The sequence below is a fragment of the Miscanthus floridulus genome, chromosome 7, assembly GCF_019320115.1.
Source record: "Miscanthus floridulus cultivar M001 chromosome 7, ASM1932011v1, whole genome shotgun sequence".
Lineage (NCBI taxonomy): Eukaryota > Viridiplantae > Streptophyta > Magnoliopsida > Poales > Poaceae > Miscanthus > Miscanthus floridulus.
In genome coordinates this window covers 35,751,613-35,762,269 of record NC_089586.1, presented here as the reverse complement: position 1 = coordinate 35,762,269, position 10,657 = coordinate 35,751,613, and positions in this window count along the sequence as shown.

The window sequence follows — 10,657 nt, the reverse complement described above, 5'->3', positions numbered from 1 at the left end:
GTTTCACAAACCTCATCCACATGATAGGACACCGCAAGAACTGACCCACAAGTGAGGTAACTCAATGACATGAGCAATTTACTAGAGTTACCTTTTGGCACTCTGTTGGGGAAGGTACAACTCCCCTTACAATCACCAGAGATGGCCACGAACAATCACCAACTCGTTCTAATCCTCCACCGCTGCTCCAACCGTCTAGGTGGTGGCAACCACCAAGAGAAACAAGCAAAATCCGCAGCGCAACACGAATACCAAGTGCCTCTAGATGCAATCACTCAAGCAATGCACTTGGATTCTCTCCCAATCTCACAATGATGATGGATCAATGATGGAGATGAGTGGGAGGGCTTTGGCTAAGCTCACAAGGTTGCTATGTCAATGAAAAGGTGCAAGAGTTATTGCTTGAGCCGGCCATGGGGCTTTAAATAGAAGCCCCCATCAAATAGAGCTGTTGGTTCAAAAAACGGGCTGACTGCGCATCGACCAGACGCTCCGGTCACACTGCACCGGATGCAGCACCGGACGCTCCGGTCATGAATACCAGACACGTTCGGTCAGCATACCAGACGTGTCTGGTAGCTCCCAGACTGCCACGTGTCCTGTTCAAACCAGCCTAGCCGTTACTGCTCATTTTGCCGACGACCGGACGCTCACACTGGACGCTGAAACACAAATGACCGGACGCTCAGCCGCTGCGTCTGGTCGAGTCTAGTAAGCCTCCTTGCTTGACCGGACGCTGCCAGCATCTGATCGGCTGTCCTCCGTATACTACTGTTTTTGATTCACACCGGACGTGTCCGGTGTGGCGACCGGACGCGTCCGGTCGCTGAGTTTGTCGCTGAATACCGGACGTGTTCGGTCATCATACCGGACGCGTCCGGTTACTCTGTAACCAGCGTGACTATCTCCTCTTCAACTCTATCTTCTTCACCCTTGCTCAAATGTGCCAACCACCAAGTGTATCACCTTGTGCACATGTGTTAGCATATTTTCACAAACATTTTCAAGGGTGTTAGTACTCCACTAGATCCTAAATGCATATGCAATGAATTAGAGCATCTAGTGGCACTTTGATAACCGTATTTCGATACGAGTTTCACTCCTCTTAATAGTATGGCTATCTATCCTAAATATGATCACACTCGCTAAGTGTCTTGATCACCGAAACAAAATGGCTCCTACAATTTTACCTTTGCCTTGAGCCTTTTGTTTTTCTCTTTCTTCTTTTCCAAGTTTAAGCATTTGATCATCACCATGCCATCACCATTGTCATGATCTTCGTCATTGCTTCATCACTTGGAGTAGTGCTACCTATCTCATAATCACTTTGATAAACTAGGTTAGCACTTAGGGTTTTATCAATTAACCAAAACCAAACTAGAGCTTTCACATGGCCACAACACTCGACCTCGCACTCGTAGGCGCGCTAGAAGGAGGTGCCGACGGTGATGACCCTATGGGGGACCGGCATCTTCAGCTTGAGGTATGTATAGTTGGGGACGGCTATGAACTTCGCGTAGCATGGACGTCCTAGGATGGCGTGGAAGGTTCCGAGGAACCCAACCACCTCGAAGGTGAGGGTCTCAGTCTTGTAATTGAACTGATCCCCAAAGGTAATGGGCAGATCAATCTGCCTGAGTGGCATGGCCTATTTCCTGGGCATGATGCCGTGGAAAGGTGCTCGGGTTGGGTGGAGGCACGTTCGGTCAACGCCCATCACGCCGAGTGTCTTGGCGTACATGATGTTGAGGCCACTGCCTCCGTCCATCAGTACTTTAGTGAGTCACTTTGGGCCGATGATTAGGTCGACCATAAGCGGATATCTCCCCGGGTGCAGGACAGTATCCGGATGGTTGGTCTAATTGAAGGTTATGGTGGATTCCGACCACCGGAGGAAGGGAGGTGTGGCCGGTTGGGCCGTGTAGACTTCGCGGCGTGAGACCTTCTGACGACGTTTGGAGTCATAGGCCACTGATCCTCCAAATATCATAAGGCAGCCGTCCAGCGTCGGAAAGCTATCATCCTTCTCCTCAGCGTTGTCTGTAGTGGGGGCAGGTTCCTTCCCCTGCTCCCCTTTGTTGGAGCCTCTAGACAAGAACCACCGCATGACGCTACAGTCCTTGAGCAGATGCTTAACGAGAAAGGCGTGGTTCGGGCACGGCCCCTTGAGTAATTTTTCGAAGTGGTTCGGAGTGCCCTCCGTGGGCTTCTAACCACCCTTGCGGTCAGCAGCAGCCAAGAGCGAGTCCTTGCGCCGTTGCTTCTTATTCTTCCTTTTGGTGGAACGATTGGAGGTGCCTTCGCCGGCACCCTCGTCCCACCTTGCCTTGCCCTCAAGATGATCGAAGATCGCTCTGACCGCCTCTTCTCCTGAGGTGTGGCTGGTGGTGATGTCTAGGAGTTTCTTGGTGGTTCATAGGCCCTTGCATCCTAGCTTATGAACCAACAACTCGCAGGTCATCCTGGACAGGAAGGCTCCTATCATGTCTGCATCGCTGATGTTAGGGAGCTCGTTGCACTATCGGGAGAAGCATCGGATGTACCCGCAGAGGGTCTCACTAACCTTCTGATGGTAGTTCTTGAGGTCCCATGGGTTCCCAGGGCGCTTGTATATGCCCTGGAAGTTTCCCACAAAGATCTCCTTCAAATCCGCTCAACTCTAGATTGCGTTGGACGGTAGGTGTTCCAACCACGCTCGTGCTGAATCAGCCAAGAACAATGGAAGGTTGCGGATAATGAAGTTGTCATTATCCGTAGCATCGGCTTGACAGACAAGTCGGTAGTCTTCGAGCTAGAGTCTGGGGTTTGTCTCCCTAGAGTACTTAGGGATATTGGTAGGTGGTCGGTACCTTGGCGGGAAAGCAGCGTTGAGGATGTGCCGGCTAAAGGACTAAGGCCCCGGTAGGCCGAGGCTCAGGTTCCGGTCTTCGCCGCTATTGGAGCATCCACCATGATGAGGATGATAGCCACGATGGGCTCCTTCCCTTAGGTCGCTGTAGGTGCATCTACGGGCATCGAGGGTGCTGCGTGCGTCGCGGTTGCGGGCGAGGCATTGATGTATCGAGATCGCAGCGCTCTGCCTGCCACCTTGTGGACTGATGCGTCCCTGGCGGGACACACCGGGCGTGCACTGTCTGGTGTCTAGTTTGCATCACCGAGACAACGAGCTCTCTGCCTGCTGCGCCGCCGCATGCTCAAGCAACATGTGAATTTCGCGGTGGGCCCGGCGATCCTTAGGTGTCGTAGCCTCTAGAAGGCCATGAAGCAAGGCCATTGCGGCGACGATGTTCTGGCTTGCTCGAGCGAATTGAGGAAGGGTTTCATCATCGGTGATGATCCTTCGGTTTACATCATGGGCCACGGCGTGTGCATGCCCACCGTCTCCACGGCGTTCGAGCTCCCGATCGACCTCTGCGTATTCCTGAACAAGCTGTTGTCTGGCTTCATTGATCTCCCGCTTTCGAGCTCTCAGCTGTTCCACCCCTACGCGAGGTGGGGCCATTGTATCCCCTTTGGTTTTGCCACCAAGGTTGGCTATCGGGGTAGCCTCCTCCGCGGAGATGCTTTCAACGTGTCCCTCGGGGGTACTCGCCATGAAACATTCTCGGGAGGGGTGGTGGCTCCCTCTACTAGAGTCAGAGCTAGAGTCCGACCCTAACCCCTCTACGAGGAGGCCGTGGAGGGATTCTGTGATGCTCTCGATCATCCCCACGAACTCATTGTTCACGGGGAACGGGATCATGCACTATGCCACAAGGTGGCTTACGGTCGCCGCGGCATTGCGGAGACCGAACGGAAGTGCCATCGGGGAGCTCCGTGTGGCGTGTTCTAGAGAGAGGGTGAGGCAGCATGGGTCCTCCTTGGACGGCTGGGGTCCAAGGGAGACGTCAGGCTGACGCTCAAGCCTCCCGTAGTTGAAGTCGATGGAGGGGAGAGATTGGATGGCGACGTGGGCCAACGCCAACTCTCCTCCCACCATGACGATGAAGTCCAGGTCACCAAAGCGCACGTGTGCGCTTGGGACTCAGCTGATTGCATGGCTAGCCATCCAAGGCTTGATTTGGAACGCGCAAATGCCCCTACCTGGCGCGCCAACTATCGGTGTTTCGAACAAACACCGACTAGTAAATTTATAATTGTTGCGCGTTAGGCTCGAATGGTGTACTAAAGGACACAAAGTTTATACTGGTTCGGGTAGAATGTCCCTACGTCCAGTTTGCTGCTGCTCATGTTATTAGTACCGAAAAAGGTTCATAGTAGGGGGTACAAACGGTCGAGAGAGGAACATGTCCCAAATCTCTGATGGAGAGGTCGAAAGGACGTCAAGAGCTCGGTTGCTGCTTGGCTGTATGTTGTCTATGGAATTGATCCGTCCCTTTAGTGGGGCGTCCTGCCCTCCCTTTTATAGACCACGGGGGGAGTAGGGGTTACAGATGGGAGAAAGAGGAAAAAACCAAAGGTAGAGAAGGTCCTTTGAGGGTACTGGGTCTTCCTTTTCCCTTGAGTCTGCCCTGTTGTCATGGCAGACCATGCTAGGGATAGCATGCCTCGCTGATCCAGATAGGGCTGGGCTCTGGCTTCGTTCCAGCAAGTGGTCACGTCCCATCCCCCCCGACGAACGGTGTGGTGTGTCAAGGTGCCGAGCCATGACTCTACAGGGAGTAGACGGGGAGGTGACTATACGCCTTTTACTGTTGATGACGCGAGTTCTCTCTTGGACTATAGTGGTTGCTGTATGCCTATGTTAGTATCCGCGCCCGAGGGCTGATGGCGGTGTCTACAACATTGTGGGACAAAAGTCGGCGCCTACAACACTGTTCGGGCTCTGCCAGGTCGGAAAAGGCTTAAAGCGCCCGTCCCGTCGTATCCTGACGGTACCTTCCTGCAGGCATGCAGGGCATGGCCCTCGGTACTGCGGTTGACTCGAATGTCATGTCGTACCTTGTGCTCGTCATTATGAAGGAGCAGGGTGCAGTCGTCGGGCGAAGCGGAGCCTGCCCTCAGACGTTGGGCGAGGCGGAGCCTACCCTCAACCGTCGGGCACGAGGCGGAGCCTGCCCTCAGACGTTGGGCGAGGCGGAGCCTGCCCTTGGCCGTCGGGCGAGGCGAAGCCAGCCCTCAGCCGTCGGGCGAGGCGGAGTTTTAGCCCTTGGGGGTCGAGCGAGGCGGAACCAATATTCCGTCATCGGGCAAGAAGTGTAGTAGCGTTCTTGTCTGACCGGAAGCGTCAACGTTCGATGTTTATTAATTCCATCTCATTAGGTACCCCGGTATTAGATTCCCGACAGTATGTCTAGATACATAGCAAATTGGTTGTATTAAATCAGTCAAAGCGACTTATAATTTGGAACGAACGGAGTATTTCTTACTCCTCGGTCTTCTTAAAATAAATGGACATCTCAATCTTAAATTTAACTAGATTTATAAAAAATGATATAAATATTTACATCTCTAAATAAGTTTATTATAGAAATATTTGACGAATCTAATACGTCTATTGATATCATAAGCATTAGCAACTTTTGTATATATTAGTTAAATTTAAAATTTTTTACTCCCCGAAGTACGAAATGTGCACTTATTTTGAGAATGAAGAAGTATGTAGTGATACTTTCATGTCTACCAAATACGATAGTTAGTTTGTGTTGAGTAAGATCTACTCAACTAGGAGACGATGAGAAGACGACTTGAGTCGAGTGAAATCATGTTCCTATTTCATGTCTGACACTGCACATTGAGGAGTATTTATAGGGATTGAAATCTTCGATGACACTATATTTTATCCATATAAATGGCTTTATACATTCGATAGCGATTATTACATTCGCTGAGGACACCTAATCAATTACACACCAAGCTACATCCTTCACGACGTCAAATGGAGCCTTCATATAAACAAGGGGCTCTTACGTTTGTACCCTTGTTTTGTATCGAAATTATGATTTTGTCTCTTTTTTTTTACTTTGTGAATTTACCCTTACGGTGCCATTCACGAAGCACCAGTTTGCCCCTGCTCCGTCATCCACCCCTAACGGTGTTAAACTTTGTACAAAAGACATGAATGCCCATGCAATTTTGCCCTTTGTTTTTATGCCTAATTATGATTTTGCCCCTGTCTGGCCGAGGCTCGGTTGCGCGGCGCGGGGTCGACCATCCGGCCATGGCGCGGCCACCGGAGATGCGGTGTTGGGGCCAAGCCACTGGGGCGCAGGGTTAGGCTATGGCCGCTGGGGGTACGGGGACGGGGTGCGCGGGGAGCGGGGCCAGGCCGCCTGTGCGTCGTGTCGAGGATGCGAACGGCGCCGGGGGAGGCGCGTGGATAGCGCACGGGTAGCTCTCGCTCTCGTGCTCCGGTCCACGAAAGCGCGAGCAGGGCGGCTCTACAGCACCAGGGCGACGTCGCGAACTCGGTTGGCCGGTTCTTGGCGGCGGGAAGTTGGCAACGGCGGCGGTCCATGGCATCAAGAAAAACGGCGGCGGTCCAGGGCACTAGCACAACCGCGGGGAAGGCAAGGGGGCACAGCTCGCCGGAGCAGGCTCGCAGCCACGTGCACGAGCCGGCAGGTCAGCCCCGTGGTGGCTCCTCGCCGTCGGCGCGTGCACGGGCGCGGGAGGGCGACAGCTCCGGGTCGTAGGTAGCACCAGCACGAGGAAGGAGGAGCGGCGCCATCCGATAGAGATATATACCAAACTGGTAGAGTTATATACCAAGAATTCGATCTCTGCCCTTGAACCAAACTGGTAGAGTTATATACCAAGAATAAATTTGATTAGGGTCGACTAAAATTTTTACATGCAAAATTCAGAGAAATTTGGCAAAGAACAGAGCTACTCCAATCAAACACAAGGCTCTGCTGAACTCGTTAGCTGGCTGCTCTGCTGGCCTGAAGAAATAGCGGCGCAAGCGGAAACTGCACATCGGGCGGGGACGGAGCTCCGTGGGTGGCCGGGGATAAGAGGAGGGCCATGGCCGGGGATGAGAGGAGGGGCGGAGGAGAGGCGCGGCCGGCCCTGGCAGCCGGCGGCGGGGACACGCTGGCGGAGAATGGGAGCCACGGGGATCTGCTTGTCCATCGAGATGCTCGGAGACGCCAGCGCCAGGCTGCTCGTCCATCGAGCACACATCGGAGCCAGGGACGTCGGCGAGGAAGCGTCGTCGCTGAGTTGCTCGTCCACCGCGGACTCCTTTCTCGCTCAGATCCTAGGCGAGAGCGCGAGCAGGATGGGCGGTCCTCATGGATCCCAGGCAGGACAGATCCAAGGCAGGGCGGTGGAGGGCTGCGGCGGCCTGGGGGACGGCAACGAGCAGCCGACCTCGTGGCCCCGCGGAGCAGCGCCTGGGTGGAGGGCGGCGGCGCCTGGGGTGGAGGGCGCGCCTGGAGGAGGGTGTCAGCGCCTGGGGTGGAGAGCGCCTCGCGCTTGCCGGAGGAAGCCGCCTAGAGAGGAGCTTGCCGGAGGAAGCTCGCGCTCGCGTGGAGGGGAGCTCGCCGGAGGAAGCTCGCGCAACCCTAGCCGGCAACGTCGGGACGAGCGGGAACCAGAGTGTGGCGGAGGGAGGAGGAGACGCGCCGGGGGGAGCGGGAAGGAGGGAGGATGAGCCACGTCGGGGGGAGCGGGAAGGAGGGAGGAGGAGCTGCCCCGCGCGCGACGAGCCCCGCCGCCGGGAGCCGTTGCCGCACCGTGCGCCGTGCGCTGCCAACGCCGCCTCTGCCGGATGCCCCCGACGCCCCGGTCGATGTAGCCGGCCCGTGAGAAAGGCACAGTTTCCTTATGGAGGCTGAATATAAGGATAAGGGGCAATTTGGTCTTTTCGCCTTTGTTTTTTCAGATTTTGAATTTTTTAATTCATTTATTCCATGACCATCTGACGGCATCCAAACCAGGGGCAAACAGATGATTCAATTCAAAATAGCAAGGGCAAAATCACAAAGTTAAGAAAACAAAGGCAAAATCACAATTAAACTCCTACATAAGGGCAAGAACACCATTTTCCCTATAAACAAAGCTTCTTTGTTACTCTTCCGCCCTTAGTCCATGTTAATTTTTTCCCTCGTTCGTCGTTCCCTTGAACGGTACATCATTTGTGTCTTCGTTCTAACTTCGAATGTTCTTGCGAAACCTTAAACGCTTCTACAAAGGTTTTAATTTGAAAGGTTTCCTTCTTGAAATATGGGTCGTTGGACAAAGGCTATTTTATTATGCTATTTGGGATTGAGTTCATCGAGGTCGAATTTCCAATAGATTGAAATATATTTTCTAAATCATTTGAAACAGTTCTTTTACTCATGAGGTATTTATTAGAGTAGCAATCATCGCCTGTTTCGATCCACCCCTCTACACTTTAAACCTCTAAATTTTAGGGCCAAAGTCTCCAAACATGTGCTTTAAAGTTAACTCTAAACTTTATGCCACATCACATTATCTAAACTCTAGGGCTAAAGTCTCCAAACATGGAGTTTAAAGTTAGCTCTAAACTTTAGCTCACATCAAAATTAGAGCTTTAGAGCTCAAAAGTGAGTTAAAGTGCTCTAAAGTAGAGGAGAAGATCCAAGCAGGCCATTGTTTACAGAAAGCCATCTTATATTCTTTTGTACGATAAAATATCATAGCATATTGCTACTTAAAAGAATTTTGACATATGACTATTGCAAATATTACCAACGCTTATTTTTAAAGTTTTTGCTCCATATTATTTTATTTCTTTTATTACTTATATTATTATTATGATTCATAACTCCAAAATCCTATGAGCTATGATGACGACGTGACCTTGACAACTCATGTAACGAATGTTGTTTCGAAAAGGTGTATAGTAAAAAACATGGGATAACTATTTAATTTCAAGTGTAATTTTGAAGATATGGTAGCATGAAAATAAAATACTTATCTATTTGGAGTATTCAAGAAATAAAGAAAAAATAACCAGGACCAACTACATCTTTCTATGTTATTCTATTTGTCTCTTTTTTTTTTGAACCTGGCGGATTTCATTACTTAGCTGACAAATCGTCAGACACAATTACAAGGACGTCATTAGAGATCGAGCTAGTGATAAGCGCTTCCCCTTCGACACACTCATAACCTAAACCAACCAAAGCATGAGCAGCTTTGCTGCCAGCTCTACCCAAAAATTTACAAGAGAACTCAATGAAATTCAAACTACACAAGTACTTAAGTTCTTGAATCAAGCCTCCCTCCATACTTGAATCATAGCTTCAGGACGTGAGTGCTTGTTGCACCAACAGGGCGTCGGTCTCCAAAATGAGTCTTCCAATTCCCAGATTAGTAGCCACCTGAATGCCCTGTAAGCAAGCAACCAGCTTGGCCTGAAAAGCACTTAGAGCATGGTTAATTCTTCCTCTTCCCGACATAATCACATCGCCATCATGGTCACGGATCAGAAAACCCCAACTCCCCTCCATGGTCTCCTTGACAACAGAAGCATCACAAATTAGTTTCAGAACCCCTATCGGGGGTTTGCTCCACTGAATTTTACTACTCATCATTTGCGGTGGTTGAGTCTGCTGGGGGATCTTTGATTCATAAGCATTTGACCTGATAGCACGAGCCAGGTCCTCTCCACTTCTTCCTCGCCCTTCTTCTCGGATAGCATTCCGGTTTGCCCAGATAAACCATCGTGTGGTCACCAACAGGTTTTAAATCTCTTCATCCTTCGACAGAATCACCGACATAACATCTCTTGGAGAGTTCTGCAGCGCCATTGTTTGTCTCATTCCTTCTAAGCCCATAAAGTTCCATGCTTGTTTTGCAAGGCGGCACTTGAAGAAGAGGTGACCGCCACACTCGTCATCTCTCATGCACACAGGACATATTGGATCAATTTTCATGCCCCGACGCACCAAGTTACGTCTTAGCAGGTGACTGTAATGAACAAAACGCCGCATGAAGTGTTTCACTTTATTTGGGCATGTCAATTTCCAGATTCTTTTCCACACCGGGTCTGGAGTAATCCTGCTGCTCCCTTGGTTAGTTCTGCTGTTCTGGCTTCTTACAGTATCATTGCGGCAAACTTTGTAGGCACTTCTCACGCTGAATCTGCCCTTTGTGTCATACTGCCAGGCCAAAGAGTTCCCCCTGCCCTCGAACACTGGTAGAGCCAGAATGAGTCGATGGTCCTCCTCCTAAAAAGTGTCTTGCATGAGCACCACATCCTAGGAACCCGTTAAAGGAATTATTAGCTCGTCAACATCAGTGATCAGATTTGCACCCCTTGGGGTAATTGGTCGCCTAGTGTGATCTCGTGGCAGCCAAGGGTCTGTCCAGATTTTTAGCCCTCTCCCATCCCACACACACCACACCATACCTTTCTTGACCAACTCGACCCCCTTCAAAATGCACCTCCAAGTATAAGACATACATGCTTTTGGTTTGGCTTCCAGGACAGAGGATTTACTGTACTACTTAGCTTTCAAGATACGTGCACACAATGACCCTGGATTCTCCCAAAGGCGCCAAGCTTGCTTCGCCAACATGGCAATATTAAAGGAATGAATATCTCTAAACCCATGAATCTTGTGTTTGCCTTCTTGTTGATTCCACCAATATCTACACACAATTGAGCTCACTTGGTCACAAAAAGAATTGGTTAAATCAAAGCAGCCCATATCATATGTTGGAATGGCCTGAGCCACCGCCT